Source organism: Melanotaenia boesemani, chromosome 24 (genome assembly GCF_017639745.1).
Source record: "Melanotaenia boesemani isolate fMelBoe1 chromosome 24, fMelBoe1.pri, whole genome shotgun sequence".
NCBI classification, from domain to species: domain Eukaryota; kingdom Metazoa; phylum Chordata; class Actinopteri; order Atheriniformes; family Melanotaeniidae; genus Melanotaenia; species Melanotaenia boesemani.
Window position 1 is genome coordinate 21,045,512 of NC_055705.1, and position 6,000 is coordinate 21,051,511.

Below are 6,000 nucleotides of genomic sequence, written 5' to 3' on the forward strand. Positions count from 1 at the left end.
GCATGCTGAGCAGCGACGGAGCGGTTGAATAGATGTCTGGAAGCAATCTGTGAAAGATGGCTGATCAATGGCCGACAAATGAAATGGGAGATGAAAAGATGTCTTTTAAGGCTCATGAAAAGGGAACTTGTTGGAGGGCGTTTTGTTCCACTTTCCATTTTTAACCTCAATCATCTGAGCACGGCGCACATGAAAGAGCAAAGCGGTAATAATGTAGCCTACTGTGGCTTTTTTCTCTGATGTCAAGTGTCCCCAAGACTCTTACATGATTGCAGGTAATATGTTTAAGCATGAGCTGTATGTTTGCTTTACAATGGATATATTTTTTCTTCAATTTTCAAGCATGTTTATACATTTGGATGACCTGCTTCATTAAGTATTCAACAGTTTCTAAATCTAAATGACCATACAATGCAAATGAGATTACACCATCCCTAAATTGCATTAACTTCTAATGCTTTATAAAACAATGTGGTCAGATCCAGCCCCCACAGAGGCCTTTCCTAACAAAGCCTGATTGTAATGGGCCACATGAAGCGCCAATTTAACCCCACATGAGCTCCCACATACAAATGAGAGTAAGCTGCAGCCAAGATGTACATTAATCCTAGCCAGATTGGGGACTGTATGAATTATGCGGAGAATCTTATCTGTTTCCCCTGATCTCCTGCTGGGTGAATTGATTGCATTTTTGGTCTTAATCCGCAGCATGCCATGCATCTCGGGAAGCAACCGGGGAGCCATCTTGTATAAATAGAATTTGGACTTGACAAAAGCCATCTCCAGCTGAGCAATGAGAAAGCATCCTTTTACCACTGCACGTCCCCTACGATGCAGAGTGACATTTGAAAATAGCCAGCAGAGGTTTTCATGGAATTGTTGCATCGATTTTTCTGTTGCTCGCTACAGATGCAGCCTCACTTGGGATTTCATCTGTGTATATGACACTCATCAGGATGGATAACCCCCTTTTGGAAAACGCCGTCTGTTTTGCAGCAAACCTCAAGAAACATCTCTGTGCTGCCAGAGAAGGTGTTTAAATGAGATTAACCTCCTCTTGACAAGGCCATTTTTTTTGTTACGTCCTGTCCATAATGACAAGCCCAAAATAAATTAAGTATATCTTCTCAACTAAAAGGGTTGTATGTATAAACAGGGTCTCAAAAGAAAGCAGAGATATGTTAGGATACTGCAGATGTGTCAGAGTAAATTCACCTGGAACACAGTAGAAAATGTAAATGGTTATCTCCTCCTAAAAGAAAATCACATTATTTTTTGTAAAAAAACAGAGGATAGCAGCCCAGTTTATCTAGAAATGAGTAGAGTAATGTCTGATGGGGAACTGTGCAAAGTAGAATTTAAAAAAGTGAAGCTGAGGTATTTTTTAATAGAGCTGTTATGCATGTAAATACCCAATGGTCGATGTTGATTATCGACATCTCTATCAATGGTCAGAGCCAGGAGAATCCTGGGGTAACAAAATGCACACTGCACCATTTTAAGAATTAATTTGTCCCCATGTCATTTAAAATCTTTTTTTTTTTCTTTTTTATCCCAAATGTAAATTGCAATATATTTATAATTTGTGCTGTGTGGCTGATGGTTGTTTGTAGATGACAGTGGCACATTCATGCTCCTTTTACATATATAAATAGGTACGTACGTTTCAAAAGTCAATGTCCTCATAATGTCATTCGTCCTTTATTTGTATGGTTGTTATGCAATATATTCACCAGAGGGCAGTGTAGAGTTCACTTCTGAGTTCATTTAAATAAAATGAACATGGTGACGGAGGAGATAATGTTCATTCTCAGAAAAAGAGGTAAAAAGTGAAAGCGCTGTAGATGGTCGTGGTCTATGTTGTCAAAAAAACCCATCCTAGCTTATTCTTCTTTGTTCCTTTCATTGTTCGCATATCAGTGATATCACTCAACACTGCCCCCGTGGTTTCTGATGGTACTACTACGCATCCATAAGCTCTGAAAACAGACCAAATTACTCACGTAAAGGATGCAGAAAGGGGGATAAAAGGCTCTGACTTCGTCTTTAGCAAAGACCATAAATGAGCATTTAGAGGCACCATGAGGATCTAGAGAAGGTGAACCCCAAAATGGTATATGAGAGAAAGAGTGAATACTTTACTATAAACCATCTTAATCTTCATGGAAACAACAGGAACTTCATGATTTATTTAAAAAAAAGGCATGTTTGAAATAGCAACAAGCTCACAGTTTCATATGAAAGTTTCCTAACTTGAGACAAATTTGTGAAATATGGCTTAACAGTAATTTAAGTTACAATTTAAAAGAAAAAAACATTTAGTTATTATTAATAAAACAGCATCTTTATTATCTATTGTGGTTGTGCTGCTTTTTTGGCCAGGGCACTCCTGAAAAAGAGATTTCTAATCTCAAAATTTTTTATCTGGTTAAATGGAGGAGAAATAAAACTAAATAAATACTGGCTGAGGCAAAGCATTTTATGCTAGCTACTGCTAAATTCCAAAGCTAGTTACCATGAAAGTGAAGACAAGACAAAAATTATAATTTAATTGTGCAGAGTTCACTATAATTTATGTTCACTTGAATGAATTCCAATGAATTTATAGTAATTTTGGGAAGGAAGTGTACAAAGAGATTATAGCGACTTATTTCCACTGTTTTTAGATTTTATGCTAAGCTAAGCTAACTGTATCCTGGCCGGTTTGCAGACAAATGCTCACGCTAATAGAAAAAGAGCCAAAATGCCCACAAATTCTTTTACAGTCTTTATTTTTCAAAAATAATAAAAAAAAAATCAACTGAATATTCTGCTGGATGCCATATAAGACACATCACACATTAGCCTAAGCTTGCCTCCACCTTTGTGTCGTGATTATCTCCATGTTTTGTGTGACTGAGTACCTGTCAGTCCTGTCATCCTTATTTATAGACACAAGTACTCGCTCATTATATACCAGAACTGCTCCAAAGTACTCGAAGCACTAAGTATCCAGAACAGCTTTAACGCCTCAGTAGGTGTTTTTATCCTGAGAAACTCATCTATAAAGGGACTAAAGCTTTGTGATGATGTCATGGTAATACTCAAAACAACTGGTGTCATATGTGATGAATGAAGTGTGAATCGGGGTGTCATAGGTAAGACCAACCAAAAGATACAAGCAGCATCTTTAAAAGAGTCAAAGCCCTTTTAACTTTGGGGCCGTCCCCACGACGCCGGATTGCAGTAAAAAAGAGAAAAGTATTTTAGCAAACCACCCTTTCATCCACACGAAGCCAGGGACTAGCCTCCATGAAGCCGACCATGTCTGAAGCCAGGTACCAAAATGGAGAAGTTTGAGTCCACTACCATCTGCGGTACTGTGTGTACAGCGAAGACACACAACTCGAGGATATGACGTCAATGCGATGAACGCGCGCCGATTCCTGATACACCCTTACTTGAGTTTTTTATGCTTTATAGTCAAGCATTTTTTGAAGAAGAAGCTCAACTTCTTTATTAGTCCAAATAAATGTTTTTTTTTTTTGCTTTGCAGTATATCCTCAGCTATCTTCTCTTCTCTGCTTCCGATGTGAACTTCCTGCAACACGCAGTGAGCCTTTATCTGCGCATGCGTTGTTTTGCTCTAGCTTTGGAGTGTTACTCTTTAGCGCCCCCCACAGCCTGTAGTATGTACTACAGCGGTGTCGTGGGGATGTTGAAGCCTTTCTACTAGTTTTTGCCACCGTTTTCACACCATTTTCACACCTGAGCCGGCTTCGGTGCCATGTGGATATAGCCATTGTCTCACCAGTGTGTGAAATAAAGTGTGACCTTAGGTGTGATAGCACTACAAAGGAAATCCATTTTATATACATATTATACTAGTGCACTGGGTTTTGAAAGTATTTGTGCATATTTCTTATAATTAAATCGATATGAACATATTTCATATTTGTATTTCTGTATTATAAAACTATTTGTGAGCATTTGTTTTGTCATGGAAGCATCTTGGCCAATCAGGCTCATGCACTTCAGTCATAGCGGAACACAGCAGAGTTTTTTCAGGTGGAATAAAACCACCACAAAACAGCAAATCTAAGGCATGATTTATGATTTTGTCCCTTTATTTCATGCTGCTAGCACATAGTTTTTGTCCCACAATGAGATCTTTGTAATCAGCAGTCTCGGCTTATGACACAGTGGACAGTGCTGTTCTTATGTTTGTGTTACATTCCCATATAATTACCTGGTGTTTGGATTATGTTTAATTTCGGTGGCAATGCTTGATAGAGTCTTTTAGCTGAGTTTCTTCCCGTCATTTTGGTATGCTACATGTTGGGATTGCTGCTTTCTAAATCTTCTGTACTGCATTTGTCTCTCGCTGCCCCCTGCACATGAGGCTCTCGTCAAAAAGAGGTTAATTAAATTGCTTATGAGTGATGGTGCTCTACCAATTACCTGAGCCATAATATCATCTTCCTCCACCCAGGGCGTCTCTTTGCCGGCGTTCTGCAAAGCGCGAGGCAGCAGCAGGAAATGATTAATCATCTCATCACCATCCCAAGAGATAATATGACAATAAAGACAAAAGCCTCTTATCGGCGTGGCTGTTTAAAGCCAAGACTTGTTTCTTAAATGCAGACTCTAGAGTACTATTAGATGGTACGAGTGTAGCCCTTTAGAACATAAGCTCTGGTTGTTGTAACACAGCTCTGCAGAAGTCTCAATGGAGGTTCACTCGTTTTCTATAATGAGGTTCTGTAGTTCACATTCCTCCAAGTGACAGAACATCAGAGGTGCTCTGACAAGACAGAAGCGGCACCGCGGCTGCTTTTCATTGCTGAAGGAGAGCAGCGGGCCACGGCCTCCCTCGGGTCTATTTCCTTTACCTCGCTGAAGGGCAGGGAGGGTCACAGACACAGAGGGATCACAGTGGAGAGCGTGGCAGCCAGGAATCAAACCGCAGCAGGATTTAGCCACAGATTGGAGAGCCAACGGCTGCATGCAGCGAGCTGTGCAGGCTTTTACTGGCCCTGCTCCATCACACCTGTCACACTAGATTGGGTTTGTAGAAGCGTTTCCTTCAGCTGAAAAGGCCAAAGTAGATTATGGGGGCAGGCAAGGTTGTAATGGAATACCGGTGGAATGGGGCCAAATATAATGCATTGCTGTCTGAATGCAAATCCTGATTACATTTAGAATGATTTGTGTAGTTTAGTGCACATTTTGCCTGGTCACAGCAAGAAGTTTTCACACACTTTATGTCACAGACCCATAAAGAGACACATTTAGTCACATTTTGTGAAAATAAACTCTAAAATGAAATGTGGGTGGAGCGGGGTCCTCTAACACACTTGAAGTGCAACTGTTGCACATCTAGTGATAAGGTGCAAATAAATATTTAGCTTTTTAAATGTAATAGTAAAGTAATTTAGGTGAAGGGGGCAGTTGAAGATTCAAGGACCTTTATGGAGTGAGAGTGGAGACTGAAAGTCACCTTGCCCAGAAACGGAAAACTGGGGCACCTCCCTAGAGCCGGGCCTGGAGGGGGTTAGCTTGCCGGCGAGTGCCTGGTGGCTGAGCCTTGGCTGGCCTCAGTTTCAAGAAGCTGCCACCAAATGGACTCACCACCTGTGGGGAAGGAAATTTGAGGTTGGGTGCACTGTGAACTTGGTTGATGTGTTGCATTGCAAACCTGGCTGTTGGGACATGGAGCGTCACCTCACTGGTGGGGAAAGAACCTGAGCTGGTGTGTGAGGCAGAGCGGTACCAATGAGATATAGTCATCTCGTCTACATGCACACCACCAACTCTGGAATCTCTCATAGTCTGGGGAAAAGGGATCAGGTAGGTGCCCCTGACTGAGCATGTTTGGACCCCAACACATCACATTCACAGGAAATGGATCCAACGGCTTGTTGTGAAGTTCTGCACAATGAGCCTTGAATTTAAATTAGATGATCAACAGGAAAACATCTAAAAACCTGCAGGACAGGAGTCACTATATTGTGATCTGTT